Source organism: Battus philenor, unplaced genomic scaffold, assembly GCF_028537555.1.
Source record: "Battus philenor isolate CCGP_79_NKW_IND1 unplaced genomic scaffold, ilBatPhil1.0.hap1 SCAF_5, whole genome shotgun sequence".
Lineage (NCBI taxonomy): Eukaryota > Metazoa > Arthropoda > Insecta > Lepidoptera > Papilionidae > Battus > Battus philenor.
In genome coordinates, this window is record NW_027181715.1 from 7,342,192 (window position 1) to 7,362,897 (window position 20,706).

Genomic DNA, 20,706 nt, shown 5'->3' on the forward strand with positions numbered 1-20,706 from the left:
CACGCCCGCTTTACAAGGCCCTCATTTCTTTATAAGGTGTAATTACTTTGAAATTCATTATTGGTATATATTGACTATACAAAAATATTCTAGACAAGTTTTTTACCTACTAGAGTTATACTTCAAAAATATCAGTCTCTTTACTGACGCCGCCCCAACCACTTTTACGGGTTAAAATTCAATCAAATGTAACTTCTACTCGGCGAAAGGAATATTCCAACCAAATTTGAAGTTTCTGCTTTATTGTTTCAGAGATATTTTCATGAATCACTATATAGATGGAAATCTCTTTTATATTTTTATTTATTATTTTCACTGTAATATATAAATAAATTTCTACCTAAACTGATTTATCATATTAAATATATTCGTTTATTAAATATTTTATAGATGTATATGCATTTTATACAAAATATTAAGAAAGATAATTATTTATACCGATCCTACTAAATATGAATGCAGCTTTCTTTGATATTGCTTGCTATTCATCTACGTACTAGTCGGAAACATTCACGCAGACTCGTTTCCTCTCCCTTGCAGTACAACTCACTAATGAACGAAACGTTTCGTTCAAACGCTATGAATGACCACAACAAAAGCATCGACCTCATTGTAGTCTTTACTGTAGATAATAAGAACAAACGAGGGCTAGACACTCTAAGAGAAAATTTTCGTGAAAATAAATTATGACGGTACATAGTCAACATATCCCCATATATGATAATCTAGTTTATACGTATTACAATATTAATAAAATGGAGGCGTACATAAGGGTAGCACTAGAAATAAAGATAAGCTGGTTATAGTGTTGTGTACTCATTGTGCATGCCCATGTTAATGTTTCTAAAATATAAGACAATCAATTTAAGAAGTTGATGAAATAAAATCTTGGTAATGTCCCCATTTCGTTAATATTTTTTTAAGTAATAGTAAAAGTCGCGAAGATATTCTTCTATTAATGCATTAAAATATTGTAAAAGTAATCAACATAGTTGAGGTGGTGAGAATACAGTGGATGCTGGAAGAGATAAGAATCTGCTGATAAAAAGAAGAAAAGTAACCACAAAAAATCATAAGAATATGTTATATATTGGTATCTTCCCAGATTAGGGTGCATTTGGAAACTTCCTAGCTTTAAGTTAAAGGATGCGATTATAGAGAAGTTCAATTCTATTCTCGATTCTATTAAATCTGGTTTCTCGGGCATTCTTCTCATGACCTACACCAGAAATGATACTAATGAATAAATACAAAAGAGACGCTTAAATTAAATCGTGCAATTTATGACTAATCCTGGATCAGGAAAAGAGTACTCTCAATGAAACGATCTGTTATTTCATAATCAAAATTAAAGTAAAATGGAATCCCCAAAAAAAAGTTTTAAATTAAAAATGGAAGCGGTTTTACAAGAATTGCCAAAGTTTCATTTGAGCTGCCAAGTCGGTAACGGTTCGCACCTGCGTTCTGCGACACAAATATTGGCTTTTCTAGAAAAAACAAGTCTTTATGAAGGAAATTGTTTTTCTTTTGCTTTAGGCAGAAATAAAACGACAGGGTTTTTTAAATTTCCTATATTTATGCAGAATGCCCTAACAAGCACTAACAAACGTTTCTTTTGTAATATACTCATGTATGTATGTATTTTGTAAATATATTCAGTTAAATATTACTTTACGAAAATCTGATCCCAATGTATATTTTTGGTAAAAAGAGAAAAACGTATCATTTTTTTTATTTCAAGGAAACTAAAATAATTTAGTGAATTCATTTATAATACCTCATCTAAATACTTATGTTTGAATTCGTTTGGTTAAGATTCAGCGGCATGTTCATTAGGATAGTTCACAAGAAGACGTCAGAAATATTAACCTTTGATCATATTTATTGGGGACAAGAGCTTGATTGCTTGCCTTTTTGCTACACTATTAATATAGGTATTTTCGTTTTAGTAAACGTTAAGGTCGCATTGGAAAATGTTGACGTTATATTTGGAAGTAGTCTTAAGACTTGTTTAAATCCAACCGTGTGTGTATTCACAACACACAAAACAAAAAAATACTGATAATAATTATCTGTAATAATTTTTATATTGTTCTCCTAACACATATGGCTATAAAGTATTAGGTTACAACAAAATAAATAATTAGATGCCTCTTGACGGAATACGGCCTACTTTGGACCTCATTAGTCAGCTTAAAGTCGCTAAAAAGCCATGAAAGATTAACAAGTAGTAGTGGTCGTATGCATACAATATAATGTGCAGAATATATTATCGGTGAGGCCAAGTTGTGAAGTGGAGACCACGGAGCGGCAAATGTAGTTTGAGTTGCCCAGCAATAAGTACACAGACGACTTTAACCATTGAATTACCTCTTCCAACCGGTCTCATAGGAATGATGTCCAACAGAGGACGCCCTTACCTTACTTCATACCTTAATTGATGACCATGATGATGGATAACGACAGCGGTATCTTAATTTCAATACTAAATGTCACTAGCTTACTTAATTACACGAATAACTATCATCCCTTATACATATTCCCGCAACCGTAGTTTTAATTCCTAATAAATTGACATAGAGTGAACTTATGACCAAAAAGCACAGTATCTAACTTTATCGTTAGTGAAAAAAACAAATACAAACAGCCTTGCTACAATTATTTTGTTTTCTAATGATTCAAAATTTTTAGGATTTATTTAAATATAAAAATAAACTACATCAAAATCATCATATTCATTTCAGCCATCTTTGAAGCCCTGCAGAAATTGTTCAATTTAAAAAAAAATCCTCATGTCTAAACAGTATTTTAAACAAAATTCTTTTGCGTCCTTATCGTATTGCCATGAGGATTACACGAATATTTTTTATTAAAAAAAGGAATTGAAGAAATTGTTTTTTTATTACATCGTCAACGTATTCTCCAAATTTTCGGAAACATTCTTCTTAACGAAACTGAAGTTTTTCATTAGTACGCCTGCAAGTTTTTACAACGAAAATTTCTTCTCGAATGTTTTGCTTTAATTCAACGAGGTGACAAATCTTGAATTTGTTATGGCCTTTCAATTTTACCTCTCTTTAATAATGCTTTTCTTGGAAACAATTCTCAAACAACTTTCATGCAGGCAATAGATGTGTGACAAGTAGGTACGTCCCACTGGAGCCAAGTCACGGAATTAAACTTAAGGTGTTTAAAGTTAACTTTATTATGATGCACTATTCTTATTCCCCTAAAATCGCCAGGACGTCTCGTCACGTTAACTCAGTCTTTGTAATGTAAAATTATTATAATAAAAATTGTAAATACCATAAATGATTTACAGTATGTGTAATCATTTTTTTTATTTTTGTACTTCCATTTACACATAATTGAGCATAATTATTTAAAAATAATACGAAGCATGCTTTACTATCGCAAATAAAAGTTTATAAGTTACCAATTGCTTAATATAAAACGTGATTTTGACGTTATAAAATAATCTTGAGTACAGTAATTGATAAAGATTAAGCATGAAACGTGCTCAACTGAGCTTCGGTAATTGCTTACGAAAAGCTCGATGCCTTGAAATCGAGACCATTCACGTTATAAATACTCTTGATGAAGTTTCTTAATTAAATGACACTTGGTTGGACTTCGTCCAATTTGCTATTTAAGTACTCGAATTTTTTAAAGCCTGGTATATAATTTGTTTAAAAGAAAATCGCCTGATTATAATTCATTAAGCATAAATAGAATTAATCAATATTACATACATGGTGTGTAAAAAAAAACTTTAAATACATGATTAAATAGCTCCTTTGTAAGCGATTTTCGCTTACACCTGTTTCCAAATACTCTGTATAAAGTGATCACTCTGAAACTTTATTGGAATGCGATAATCCAATAACTTTTGGCAGTATAAAGTCAGCAGAGACAGGGAGCAATCGATAATTAATTCTGATGCTCTGAAAACGCTTTTTCTTACTTTATTATCGTTACGTTATTTATTATTTCTAAAACCATTGATTTTTGCTATTAGTTTTTTGACTTGGGTGACATTAATTGACATTGTATGTTAAAAATCTGTTATTTTAAGTTACCATCATGTATTTTATTCGAAATTTAACTTCATACACTATGACAACATTAAACCATCCTACACGGGATGCCAATAATAATTACATCGAATTTAAAATAAAATGGAATAAAACTATTGTAAAACACATCAATAATTCATTTTAATATGTAGTAATCCGAATATTGAAAACACATTTTCTTACTATATTATCTTGACTTTATTTATTACTTTTGAAACCATTGTATTTTAGACAATGTAAAAGTTAAATTTATTTGCCGCTGTGGAACTATTCATTCACTTTTTTTTTAAATGCACCTATAACCAATCGCTCTGTATAAACTGTTATTGTTGTATATAATTATATTTTATTCAAGTTTTGGAAAAATTACATTAAAAGGATTAAGTACATGGCATGGTGATTTTCTAGCTACGTTTTACTGCGCCGCAGAGTACAATAAATTAGTACGAAACCGAAACATAAATTCTAGTTTCCCGCTAGTGTGACGGCGGAGCTTGCATTCATGTCCATAAATTGAATTTCACGCGAAATATTCTCTCTTCTGGGAAGGGTATGATTAATTTAACACCGCTGGATTTAATACACGATAACGATAAAGCTCACAAGTCTTTCAAAACGTAAATCGCTTTTAACGTTTCATTCATTATGAGGTATTTAAAAGGTTTGAGATATACGCAATTTTATTCACTTCATTTATTTAATCGATTTTTTTATTTAAAAAGGTTATGTTCACTAGCGTACACCAAGAAAAAAATGCCAAAAGAGCCTTATATTACGGAAACTAAAGTCAAATCGAGCGAGAAAAAAACATCTTCATCTTAAAAAAAATTACAAGTATTTTGAATGCAACCCTTCAATAAACATACTAGCGGTTTTTTTTTCAATATTTACGTTCTACAAAATAACTCTAAACTAACTTACTGTGAATAAAAAGTCAGTAAATGAATGCTCTTATTCCGCCAAACATTAAGCTACTTGGCGACGCATAGCCAGAGCAACGGCAACATCGGAACAGAACGGGGCATAATCACAACCATTCCGTCAAGAGCACGTGAATGACAATTTATTTTGATATTACATGGTATTTATTACCCCTTGCTTGGCCAACGCCTTTTGCCAACGCAACTAAATGTGCGCTAAATAATTATACAGAATGAGATATTATATGCATTAAATCTTTAAAGGTGTGAATGAATAGCTCATATGTTAGCTTTATAGCTCTTACAGGTATTTCCCATCACTTGTATAAAGTATCTCTCTGAAATATGTTACATCATTTTTTTCTTTTGGAATACGACATGTCAATAGCTTCTAGCACTAAAGTCTGCCGGGACAGATAATAAATAATAAAATGTTTTAATATTTAAAAATTTCGAATCTAGAAAACACTTTTTCTAATACGTAATAATAATATCAATTTAGTAATATTAACACATTACTATATTAATATTATTAATACGTTGACTGCCAGCTATGAGATAACTCTTAGATTGCGTTCTTTTCGCCAACTACGATTATATTCGAAATATTATATCAGTGCTGGTATCGATAAACTGCTTCTGGAAAAAGAACAAAAAAATCAATGCTGGTTTGCACGAACAGAAAATCTATTAAAAAACAAGCAAAAAATATACACGGTGGAATTTTTTAACGCCTCCTAGAGGAAAAGTTCTATACATACTGGAAATGGACAATTTTACTCAAAGGAAACATTCCTTTATTTTTTTGAAAAAAAAAACAGAACTGCATTCACAGAATTTCGAAAAGCGTTAAATCCGAAAAAATAACACCCTGCACTTTTACGGCATCGATCGATGGGGTCAATCATAATGATCACATTTCTCTGATAAACGTGGTAAATTAAATACAAGAAAAAAAATTAAATCTAAACTTATAAAGGTAACAGGATAAGATAAAACACTTTTACCCAATAATCCATCAAATGTTAGTAATTATTAATTATCGTTGACGTTATTTATTCATTAAAATGATAAAGAATTGTGTGGATAAGCGTCGTCGGCAGGACTATTCCGATTTTGATGTAAGTGTTTTAACATACTTCAAAGCTTATCCAAAGGCTTCAAGCAGAGAAGCTGCCGAAGAAAAGATAACAGCAAAATCACCACTGCCCATGTTAATAACCATTTCCATACCTGGATTGGTACAAACGGCACAATCAGATAGCCTGCGCGATCACTAGATTTCATTCCTTTAGATTTTTTTATAGGGATATGTGAAAAATTAAATACCAAAATTCCTATACAATTGTAAACGAGTTAAAAGCGGAGGTGCACAATACGATTTTAAATATTCATCACAACTCGATGTTAAAAATTACCGGGAATGAATTCCTTAAAAGAATAAATTTCTGAATCCAACAAAATCGAGCTCATTTTGAGCAACTAATTATTAAGTTTACCTTTTTTTTGGTTGAATTAAAATAGTTTAGATTTCATGATTTTCCTTGTGTTTAATTTACCACGTTTGTTAGAGAGGTGAACCTTATGGTTGACCCTATCGACCGATGCTATAAAAGTGCAGGGTGTGATTTTTTATGATTTTACGCGTTTCGAAAATCTGTGAATGCAGTTCTGTTTCTTTTTAAAAATGAAGGAATGTTTCCTTTTAGTAAAATTATCCATCTCCAATATGTACAGTACTTTCCCTCCAGGTGGCGTTAAAAAATTCCAACCTGTATATATAAAAATCATAAAAATATTTTAAAAAGATCATTCGTAAGATCTTCTTTAAAAAAATACATTTTTTACGCTTTTTGATGATAACTATACACTAGAATTAGATTTTTTAATAATATAATGTTATTAAATCAAATTGTCATTTTAGACCAGATTTCTGAAAATTGCCGTGGCAGTAAACGTGTTAATATAATAATATTATCATCACAGTTATTATTATTTCTAAAACCATTGACTTTTGTATATATTTTATATGTTTACACAACAATTGACAGCAAATGAGCTATCCATTCACCCTTTTAAAATTTTGACCCTGTATAGCAAACTAGTCTACTAAGCCTCTGCCCGTTTTAACCCCCGACACCTAGAGAGCCACTTACAAGTATTAACCTCTATGCATCTGATCCGGTAGTCTGGTTCTTTGGTCTGACTACACAAATGGCTGCGGAAAATAGTATTTTTACGCAATCTTACTTTCATTGTAACTTTGCGATGATATTTATTCCATTGATTTAGTGAACTAAAACTGAAATAAAACTTTAGTCTGACAGTGCGTATTCAAGATAGATAAATTTCAAAAGACGTAGGATTAAACTGAGCTACTCAGAGCTATCACGTTGAACCTGTGTTATGCCACAAGCACTATATGTCAGCTCTGCTTGGCCTTGGTTCATCATCATCTTCGTAGCTATAGGATGTCGTTTGCTAAATATAGGCCTCCCGCAAAAATCTTTAATAGGATCTGTTGGAAACGGCTTGCATAAACAAGGTGGGCAAACAAACTTGCAGGCGCACGTCCCTCGCTGCTTACCGGTCAAACCTACGCTTGACCTTGGATAACAAAAAGGAAACCAGTTGGGAGAAACTCATCTTATTTAACTTATATAACTGATAAACCTTATCCTATTATAACTTTATTGACATAGGATAATTGCAATTTCTAAAGATCGCAAGAAAACTTAGTAATTAGTATTTAACTTTGGACAAAACTTTGGACAGACTTTGAAACTGATATTTGAATGAAATAAGATATTTTATTTAAATATTAAACCTCTGTTTGTTTTCAGTTTGCCTTTGTGTATTATTGAAACAAACTAATAACTGGATACCTATTAATTTTATACATAAACTTTACATATAGAACCATTGTAAACTGAAGGAACTCTATGTAAATATGAAGTTAAAAATAGTTCGTCTCTATTTTCTGATATGGTTATGAAGGAAAATTAAATTTTCATTTCGTTTATTTCATTTCATTAAATCATTGAGGTAAAACTAATTACATGATAATAAGCGATCTACACAACAAGGCATCATGACAAGTTTCCGCCTTTAGCACGATTTGAACAGTGTTGACGTACAATAGGATCAAAATCCTACATAAAAGCTAAGAAAAGTTACTTAACTAGCCTTGCAACATATACAGGATATTTAACAGTCTCACAAATTAAAATAAAATTCTTTAAATTAAATTCGAGATTCAAAAAAATTTCTCATCAATCTAAACTTATATGTATCACAAAGTTACTTCTCGTGTTCCGTTTAATAAACGATGATAAAACTAGGCGAACTTTAATATTGCCTCGTCGTATCAGAGCAACGCGTGGCTTTCCAAAATGAAAAAAGACTTTTTTTTCTATGCCTGGTCACAGGTGACTTCCAAAAGAGATCAACCTTAAGCAATATTGGCAGTAAAGCACACGTGAATAACGTAAGGTTGTTATTGTAATAGTGTTTTATAAACTCTAATATAAATTACAATGAGGTAAGTACAAAACAGGGGTAGGCAGACTCGTAACATAAGTGTAATGTGTGTTAACGGTGACGACTTACGGCACTGAAACGTCGCCATTATTCACTTCGCGAAGCGAGTTAGAAATAAGGAGATCCGTAGATGAACTAAAGTCATTGGCAACAACATACGTTGGCAAGTTAATGGCAGTGAGACGGCCATATAACGCACAGCGCATTGTAAGATGTCCACCCACAAGTGGGATAGATGTGTTAAGATCACCTTTTGCGGGCCATTTCCAACCGGTGCTGTTATAAATCTATAGGAGCGGCCTGTGTTTAGCAGTGGACTTAAAAAAAAAAAAATTATGAAAAAATATCTCACTTGTTATAAGCCCGTATATCATCACGCAGTTTCCACGTGGTCACAGATTTTTATATTACAAAAAATCTTTATGTGAAAACGCTATGTAATTTTGAAGAAAGATCTAAATAATGAAATCGCAAGTGATTCACTTTATGAGAAACCGATAGTGATAACCATTATACTCATACTGCCCTTTATCCCTTTTCTATAAGTATCTTTTGTTTGATATCTCGCCTATTTTCTCTGGGATAATGGAAACTATAAATCAGAGGACATTCTAATAACTTTGTTATGTAACAAAATAGATGACGCAATAAATGTTCGGTGTGATTTTAATTGTCTATTATTTATTCTTACGACATTCAAAGTAGTTTTAACAATCATATCACAAATGTAGAATTTAATGTCTAAAATACTTGCGCAGAATTTACAGATACTCTATATAACATCTGTTAAGCATACATCATCATTTCATGGCGTAGAATGTTCACTGTTGGACAAAATTGCCCAAAGATTTTCTATAAGACCTGTAGGCAGCGGCTGATTCAAGAGCCTTCCGACGCCCTTAACAAGTTTATCTGTTTGTATTCCTACTCTGTTGTATTTACCGGTCCGCAGTCTCCTCTGCAAAGCCTTACCCCCCTGCCCCCAACGACTATCCCACGGACTACAACTTGCCAATTCCCTGAACAATGCCGGTTACTTTAGTTTATCTACGAATTTCCTCATTCCTAATTCGATCTCATAGGGAAATTTCATGTATATCCCTATCAATTGCCAGTTGATCGACTATGTACCTGCGAATGAGCTCCAGAAAGAATGTTATGATATTTTATATATAAAAAATATTTTTAACGTTCAGCAGAAGACAACCCACAGCTGAAGTACGATGATGGCGATGGTCAATTTCAAAGTTTAAAAAATGAGTTTGGATAATTTTGATTCATTTGTCTGGATGATGAAACAAAAACATTACATGCTGATATTATATTATTTTATGGATTGAAGCGAATTAGCATTCCTCTGTAATCGAGAGATATCGTATTCCCGGAGATCAGTGTTAAGCCGTTCAGGTCAACGTGCAAACGTTAAAAGAAAATTACGAACCCAAGAATAAAATTACGGCCGCCAAGTTACGAAACGAATAAAAATTATTAACAAATTGTCGTAATCAGCTTAACTTTAATCTCTTAAGGATGATGTTATTAAAGGGATCTTTTCATAGTCTTTCATATAAATTCTCTGATTTTTTACGGTTAATAACAACCGAGATTAATACCACGAAAGTAGAGCGACATTTAAACGTTACGTTATCGGTTAAATTAAAAACTCTTACACTGAATAAATGTGAATATGTGAATAGAATAATTAGAAAATTCAAAATAATCTTTGTTTGTTCCGCGTGTAGGCATGCTTGCAATTTCCTTATTTACATCATCCATCCATAAACCCTCCCTTTAATTAAATGTTTTACCTACTCAAACATAATTTCAAAAAATCATTAAGGATTTATATTAATTTATCTAAAGGATTTTTCTATCTAAAGATTTACTTGTAGTAAATGAAGAGTTAACAGTGGAATTATTTTTAGTACATAATCTAGGCGTTGATTATTTTCGCTTATTTTATCTTATAGATATAAGAACTCTTTAAATTTAATTGAAATCGTATTAAATAGAACTTTCTGCCTATGTACGTATGTATACTTTTACTCTTAAAAATCAAAAAAATCTGCAATCAAAAACACATAAAAACAATACAATAATATAATATTTCACTAGGTTAATTAAATTTACAATGCAATGGATTTCCATTATTAACATAAGCTATCTAGCTTATTAAATTGTTCTTCAGTAACATTAATATAGCTGGCAACATCATAATCAAGGGTAAATAAGAGAAGGGAATGTACCAGTGAAATCTTGGTAGCCAGGGGTAGAGAGTTGCGTAATCATCGCAAGGACCCCGCAGGCGTAAAGACCTTACAACTAATATGTTTAAGGTGAGGTCCTCATATGAATGCTCTGTCAAGGTAAAACCTGAGATTTTTAACATTATCGCTAAAAGGGATAATGGTGCTATCACAAATTATACAAGGAATCTGGGACCAATTTAGCTTAGCGCTTCGCATACTAGGGCTGCCGATAACAATAACTTGCATTTTGTATGAATTTACTTTTAAACAAACATGGTTCATTTATACGTATACGTATACGTTCACAAATATGGTTAAGGTCATAATTTATTGTCACAACGGCATCAATCAGCTTCCCCAACGGTGCTTGAATATAAATCTGCAGATCATCAGTATACAGGTGATAGAGAGGGCGGAGCTGACTTGAAATGAAGTTGATGAAAACTGCGAAAAGAGGTGGAAATAGAACGCCGATTATAGTTTGACTGTAGGAACTAGATTTTAGATGATGATTTTTAGTGAAGAAAAGTAGTCGAGGCGAACGGAAGGACTATAATACACGCCAAGTAGAATGTTGGTATGACGCAATGTTGTATTTTGCCGATACTAAGGCCTGTGATTCCCAGCCACTGAACAACAAAACCCGTAAATTGCATAATATTTTCATTTTGTACTTCGTCAGCACCGTGAATGAATAGGATTTTTCTACTTATGTGCATCTCCATGGTGTCAACGTTACGAAATAATGCGTCACTTTAAACGATATTTACACACATAATAAGTACACTTAAAACACTAAAACGTAAGTAATATGCAATTGCAAAGAAATAAATTAGTATTATTGAAATTCTACTTTTTAAAAAAACGTCGCCAAATCTTTTTAAATTCTTTAGAAAGTAAACTGACTAAGAAAATTCGAACGCTTTCGATAAAGAAAAGCAATTGTTTGTAGAAAAGCTTCGAAGGGATAACGTCACTTCTTTACGTCGTCAACACCAAAAAGAATTTTAAAGAAAATACCTAAAAGCATCTTTGTATATACATTTATTGAATTCAAATATTTTTAGAGTAGTTGAGGTTAGCAAATGTTCAATATACCTATCATGGTCAAATATAAATATAGAATATCAAGAGGTATTCTTGAACACGTTCTAAGCGGTGAAATTTTCTGTTCTTTCCATTTTTGCAGTACAGAATGTTAAATATTATTAAATAATTCTAAATCTTTCTTAGCCACCTTGCAAGGTAAACATGGAACAGATTTTTCAGACCAAACATGTTATTAATATGCAATTAATTTAATAACATTTACGTTAACTACGGCATTTAATCAATAAAAATTCTATAATAAACCAGATAGAGATATAAAAGTTGTTTCTCAGAATGCATTATTTTATTCTTTTTCACAGGGATTTAAAATTAAACTATTGTTAAATTGAGGTCGCATGTGCGACTCCCAGAATTCGATCTTTTATAATTCACAGCTTGTGCATTAATTATATGGGACTGCCACTGCTCACAAACATATTCCCGCGTTTGCTAACCCGCCTGCCAAGCGTGGCGATTTTAGTATATCTCTTTGGATAAGGCTATCATCAATGGGTTGAAACGACGAACTAACAATGTTTTCTTTGATCCTACTTAGTAAAGGCTTTTATCACTAATATGTTTACTATAAAGAAATAAAACTGATGAACTTGGCAATCATTAAATTACAGTTATTTTTCCTATAGATTAACCGTATGAAATAATGTCTTAATATTTTAATGCTTTAATTAAATGTCAAAGACTAAGAGTTTTCTCCTTCATAAATTATTACCGTTACATTAGCTACTGCGGGATAAAAGAAAAGGAGATCTATTTAAAACTTACCTCATTTTTAAAATAATGGTAAAAGTATGTTATTTACGAGCTTAATATAAAGTTTAATGAACACCATTTGTTTGAAAAAACCTTTTGTCAACACGAACAAAATTTTTAGATTATGGAAATCCTGCGAAAATATTTCTTATCAAAACTTTTGTTTTTAGATGGGTTTAATAATCGATTTACGTAAGCACCGTTTTATATAAATACTTGGAATCGGAATAATAGTGGAAAAGAAGAAACAACGAGGAGAACTATTCTCATTTTTTTTAATTTAATAACTTTTGACAAAACTTTAACAGGCTGAAGCTATATATATATATATACATACATATATATTTTTATATATATAACCTAATTAAGGCGCGGTTTTATTATCAAGTGACATATAGACTTTATCTAAAAAACTCAATCTATTTCTTTTATAAATAAACGGAGATTTAAATTTACATCGGTGAATATATACAAACTTTTTGGAAAAAAAAATATTTATGCGATACTGAATGACTATTTTTTTTTCTATTACACTAAATTAAGTACTTGTTATAATAATATAAATCATAGTTATTAAAGTGGGTATTAATGTAAACAATTTAATATAAATCATTATCATCATCGTTTAAGCCGTCGGAAGTCCATTCCAAGACATATATACATAGGTCTCACTGGTTAATTTCTCTAAGAGACGTTTACAAGCGTCCTGCATCCAGCGGCCACCATTATTACCAAATGAAAATAATAGAGAAAGTATGCTGTAAATAATAATAAACCTAATAAGACTTCATTTTGCCGTTGTAAATATAATGAAAGGTCTATTAGGATGTTTAATTAAACCAGATTAAATTAAAAGAAAAGGCAATAAACTTTTTCATTAACTTAAGATTCTTATCAAAGGGACGCCTTCTTTTCAATGAATATTTTTACGTAGAAAGTCATAGTGAATTCCACTGATTCTTTTTCATTTCGTTTTAAGTGACCAAAAGCTAATTTAATAGAATAACTCTATTTAAGAGCTAACCACATAAAAAAGAAAGTAAATGTTAGCTTTGCGATGATCTATACATTTTTAAATTACGATTTCGTTGTATTTGTTTGTGTAAATAAAATCCAATGACAATTGAAAAACGAAAGAAGAAAAACTTTAGGAACCTCTCTAAGAGTAGAGCAGGACCGGTCATCGTAACGATATTTGCGGGAAGTCTATGCCTTGCAATGGGAGTCTATCACCTGAAAAGAAGAAAAATATTTTCTCAGTCCGTTAGACAAGAAACAGAATAAGTAATTTAAACCTGACACATATCTTTCTTTAAAAATAATAAATTGACATATAATAGACGATAGATTGATTTTATATTAAAGAGATCTTGTAAAATAATCCGTTCATTGCATTATTATTACATTGACTGTCATGACTCGTGACTCATTTTAGTTTTTTTTTTTACACTTCTTGTTATTATATTTTCAAGATATTGAATCTTTGTGATATAACCAATCCGTTTATTTAGCTATTGCTTATGTTATTATCTACTTTCTTGAATGCCATAAGAGATCAATTCGATAAAAACTAAAATCAGACTGAGCTCCTTTAACCTAAAGTACACGGCTACGAAGGTTTCAATCACAACCTAAACAAAGAAAGAGCCTTTCGATTTCAATTCAATTGGGTTTTTGTGGTCATTCACAAATATCTATAAAACGGTGGTTAATAATATTTATACCCAATCATTATTAACACTTAATTCTTTACGCTGTAGTATGGATTCCATGTTGGTTTTAATAACAGAACATATTTAAATTTAATGCATGATACTACACGGGGACGGATGACTTTATTAAGGTCATCGGAAAATACTCAATACAGGCCGTATCCTACCGGTCCTTAGAGGAGAGACCCATGTTAGCAGTGGAAATGCTGCGGCTGCAATGATGATGATGATGATGATAAGAAGTAATTTTATTGTATGAGCTAATTGTTTTAAAACCACCTAATGGATTTCATAAATTGCATATAAGACAAAAAATTAAAACAAGTTTGACTCTAAAAATATTTTTCTTTATACTTCTACAGCTATTGAAAAAGCGTACTGAAACGTTCTGCACTGTAACGTAAGCTACAGTAACGTTGGTGAAAATGGAACAAAGAGTGCCTGTCTAAGTTTTCGGCTATTATCCACTCTTGTTACTCGCCCGCATTTTGAATACCTCCTTAGTGTTTCATATACTTAGCTATGCAATGCACATAATTGTTTGTTAACAACACTTTGCTACAAATACTGGTTTCTTACAGAACGAATAAACTAAAAAAAATACATTTTCATACATAATTTAAATAAACTGTTTTAGATATAATTTTTTTATTATGATTACCTAAGGAAATAAAGCAAATTACTTGAACAATCGTAAATAGGGCAATAAATTACACAATGATTTATACAAAACAGATTCGCGGAGGCCCAGAAAAGAAATGTATAAAATACAACACAAGGATTTACGGAAAAAAGAAAACCAAAACAAATTAATTTTTTCATAGAAGATTGCTTAGATACGCGACTATGATGTCAATTTTCGTGTTACCAAGCAGAACTTAGCTTCTGTTTAATTTCGTTACATAAATCAAGAGAATTTATTGTTCGGTGCCTCGGCACACACATACTAAATATAATAACTAATCGAATAATTTTTTTAAAAAACGTTCTGAAGTATATATAAAACGCAAATCAGTTCAGGCTAACTTTTATACACAAGATTTTACTATCACTTAATAATACGTTTAGTGCATATGTATAAATATATACGTATTTAAAACGGTAGGTTAGATTTGAATATCTTTATATATATATTTATATATATATATATATATATATATATATATTAATATATATATATATATATATATATATATATATGTATTACTTTTTCTATGGAAATCGTATGGATTGATTTTGGGACTCAAAATTATAATGGCGTATAGAGCAAGCCGAAAATCATAATCCTGCGGATTCAGATGAGAACTAGAAGACGACCAATCCTTAGCTGAAGCTGAAGTCCCAAACATTCATTTCAAATCAAGATTGAGTGCATCGAGCTTTGTATATTGTAATTCCGTTGACTAACTGCGAAACTTCTTTAGAGCTTTATGCATAAATACGGTCATTTTGTCGGTTAAAATATTGCTCAATTTTTAAAGTTTTTTTCAGTAAACAAAATTAGTTGTTTTAATTTTACAACCGTATTTTTTATAAATTAGGAAATGACCAGTCCTAAGTCATTTTATAAAATAGGCAACATGGTTCTAGGTGCTATCTTCGTCTCTCAAATAAGAAGCTGTGATTGCTTTTTCGTACGAACTCTACAGTAATCAGTTTTTAACAATTAAGCGTTTTAAAATACGTACTCACAGACGTATATAAAAACAACACTCTTTGTTAATCACCTTTTAGTTACATATGTTCACATTGAAAATTTAGAATAGCCTGCTAAAATCGCTATTAATAAATGTGTATTACTAAACCGAAGAGCAGAAGTGAATACCGCACTTGACTAATAGCAACCAACGCTTAGATTTGAAAGTCCCACGACCAATAAAGACCAATAGCAGATAAATGTTTCACTAAACCAGCGACTTTTTTAATAGGAAAAAAAGACTGAAATAAACTAAACAGAAAGTTATGTAAATATACAAAATTTGTTTAATTATGAATGTAAAAAAAGTATTTTAATTGAGGATGTTTTATATTATAAATAAGAGTGTAATGCCCTGTCTCATAAATATGACAGGGGAAAGCGAGAGACCACCAATAACAAGGGCCATTTAAAAAAAAAACTTCTACTACTCTATGGTCTGAATTCAAGTAATAACAAAGTAACTTATAATTAGATTTTCTGAAAGCTCCCACCGGTAGCTAACTTAGACCATCTTAGCTAGACTGAATTAGGACACACAGACCACACCCGCAATTGGCATGTGATAGTATGTAATACGTACGATAATACATATACTTTGTAAATTTATACAATTCGCACTTTCTTCGTTACATTACACATTAAAAGTACGTTTGTGTTATGGTAAATATTTACAGATTTTAAATTAAACCTATTTAATAAAAAAAAAGAGAAACTGTCTTTAAAGTTCTTATATAATTCAATTTAATTATTAACGTTTATTTAAGATTTAATGCATGAAATAAACAGAAATTGCCTTCAACGGTAAATCTTAGAAGTGTAAAGGCATTCACAAAGGTTTGTATTGTACTGAAACATCTAAAAGATTTAACGACATCCGCAGTAAATGTGCTGCAGACAGTCTTCTATTGTAACGCCACTTTACAGTGATTTAATTGCGTTGGTGAACAACTTTACGCTCAGCCGGTATTAAAGTCAGCTTATTTACGATATTTGCGTGACTAAAGCGTAAAGTCAAACGTTTACGCGGAAAATATTATCGGAGGAAAAGGGACTTATAACTTGAATAATATTTTTGAATGAAAACTTATTAGATCCAAATATAGTGTAGTGTGTATGTATTAACTTTAAAATGCATTTGTGATCACATCAATCATACATTCAGTAATCTCTTTAACAGTTTATTAATTATAATGTATATAAGAAAAACTCCAATTCACAGCACAGTAAATACTTTTAATCCACTTTTAATATTCTTATAGGCCACCTAGCATAGTTTCCACTAGACAACTTATTACTTCGATGGTTATCGAACGAGTGTCCGAGCTCCTGACTCAACATTCAAAACGCTGTTTCAACCCCACAACTCCAAGTTCTCACAAAAGAGTGACGAGGTCGAGAAGTGTTGCCATTTAAGAAAAATAAAACTACCTTTTATAAAATTATTACAAGTAGAATACGCAGACATGCGATTTTTATAAGTTTGTTATTATTATTTAACTCTATCTTCAGTTGAAGTGTTTCTTATTTACTATTAATGCATTTAAAGTATCATCACCTCAGCCAATGGACGCCCACAGCAAGTCCCGACCAGGCCTCCTCAAACCTACTATCACCACGACCAAAAGATCGCCATCGATGACTGGTCTTGATCTGCTTGTTTGTGCTTGTCACGACCATAACTATGTCGTTAGTGCACCTAATGTTGGGCTTGCCCAGGCTACGTTTACCGACTCCGAACTTTTCGGCCCTAACGGGCATCGGTTGCTACAGCGCCGTGTTCCGTCCACTACTACTTCAGACAAGCAATTCATCAAGCTACATCGTTGACCTTAGCTCGTCTGCAGATCTCCTCATTTCTGATTCGATCTCACAATGTGCCCGTTTTCTCTGCTCTCTAGGTGACTTGAACATATTGTTAAATGCATAGTAATCTAATATTGTCTGCCCGTAGAAACATTTATCGAACACAAATTAATATGATATAATGAAGCAGATTATATTAATAACAAAACAATGTATCTAACATTGTGAAACATTTTTAAACAAATTTTTAATAAAAAAACATTCTGGTTAAAATTTGATGCAGTAAAATTAAAATATTAGTCAAACACCATGCATAGTAGTCATATGAAAACGTGGTATTGTTTAAATGATGCCATTTTAAAATATTACCTTAAAACACTTCTAGGTAACGTAATATTTGATAAAATTACCATGTGGCGAAGAAAACCCTCTAAGCAATATATATTTTTACAACAGAATATTTTAAACGCTTAGTGGTAGTAAAGACCTAATAACAATTAGCGTTATTGCATTAACATTTTTAATTAAAATCACTTAAAATATTTTATTAACATAAACGTTTTTTTCAGTTGTAACAAAAGAAGAAATTTAATATATATTTTAGTATTTAAACTCATAGATCATCGGTCATATTATAAAATCTCTTCACGTAAAAAACAAGCCTAGAAGGAAAAATGTCTCGCACGTAATTTCGATTTTTCACGTCTTACTTCGTCCACGACTAACGCCACACAAAGAAGTCTTTGAAGCACATCTCTTATGCACGATATCACGGTGGTTTACACGACAGCGGACACTAAGCTGCACGCGGAGATTCTGAAAAGAGAAATTCATGCATTATCTTCGTTGAATATTTACTTCCATGCAAATGAAATCTTTTCTTGCACGTCGACACGTGTTGTGTGATTTCACGTGTTTAGACAAACGTGACTTCTTTTTCAACATATTATTGCTGTACAAACACTTTCCTTAATTAATTGAGTTCAGCATCACATGCTATTTCTTGATTAACCCAACAACCATTTTCGTTGCGTTCTTTCTTACGATATTATATTAAGGAGCTATGCCGCCAAATTTAATTCTTTATTTATTTTATACAAAAGAGCTGTACGAGCTTTTTACACTACCTGAAAACAATTTCCCTCAAAGATGATTCTTAACAAATTTGACATGCGAATTTATACAGTACACATTTATGCAGAATAATTTGAAATTTTATTTAAAAAAACAACTACAGACACATGACAAATACACTAAATAAAAATAAACTTATAACGCCTTACTTTGGTCATCACAAAGTTAACAAATCATTCACGCATCTGAGTTTACACATGTATAAAAAAGTTCCACAAAATATTTTAGACCTTCCTTTTCTTAACTTTAACTATAATTTTAAAACTGTTTTTTATTCAATCTTATTATAACATTTAAGAGTATTTAGTTGATCGAAATGCGTGGAACATAAAAAACGTTGTCCGATTTCATTTAATTGCAGCAACTGTTCAGCTTTTGACCGGATTTTCTCAGCAGATCAGCATTCCGAGCCGGTGACAGCTTTCTGCTTATAATGTTAAAATAATCGATGATTCAAAAACACATATAAAGGCCAATTTGAATAAAGATATTATAAATTGAATTAAGTTTAATCTGTTTTTAATTTTTATCTTTACATTCATCAAATGAATAGATCATGAATATGATAAAACAATATTTTGTTATTCACAGAATCGAATATAAAATATTAAATATTCAGTAACACATTCTACTTAGCATTAAATAATGTTATAATAGATTTATTGCTGCGGTAGAGCGTTTCAATTGTATTAGCGGAGTGCCTTATAATTAGTTTTGAATCTTCAATGAAACATAATCATGATACATGCAATTACGGAATACTTCAGCAAATTTACTTAATAAATTTGTCTAGCTTATTTACCCTGTAGTACATTCTCTGTCAAAATTCAATTAATAAACCCAATTTCTGCAGTAAAATGAAGGAAGTTGTTACAAGTTTACCTAACTATAGTTTGACGTATGTCGTTGATAGTACTGGCTTTTACATAATAATATATTACCGGTCATCATCGTCATCATCATTTCGGTCCTTGGATATATTATAAGTTATGGTTTTATTACAATCACACTGGTTCTATTATAACAAGGAAGAAATAAGTTTCGAATTAAAGTTGAAGTAATAGGGTTGTAGTCCACCGCCATTTTGATTGGTGGATGCCTATATTATTATTAGTAATACTTATTGAAAATATTTCCCGTGCTCTACTATCACCATAATTTTGTTCACTGTTTGTAAGCAGTAGTGATGCTACACAAAGGAATACAGTAAATGACAAATATAAATTATCATGTAAAGTATGTCAACAAAATTATAACCTTTATTATTAAACCTTAGTTCTTATTTTAGGTTTCCTGTATCAAGAAATAATAAATCATGTTTTAAAAATATATGGATAACAATGTAAAATCAGGTAAAGTTCGTCGGAAAACGTTGGCTGGAACAGGCCGCTTACTAACTAACAGGTCTTACTGGAAATCTATGGGGCAGACCTACGTCCAGCACGTAGACAACCTACGACAGAAATGATAAAGATGTTGATGATGATGACGATAAATAATATGTTATTAAAATATTAGTTAATATAGTAAACTAACATGTAAACATATATAAATAACATTAATAACTAGTCGTATTTTACTAATTGAAAAAAGGATTCTTTTATAGCAACACCGAACCAAGTCCCTAAAACATCTTATTAGAAATTGAAAAGAGCCATAGTAATATGCGTCATAAATTATACGCAGAAACCGTGATCGATTCACGTGAGTTAA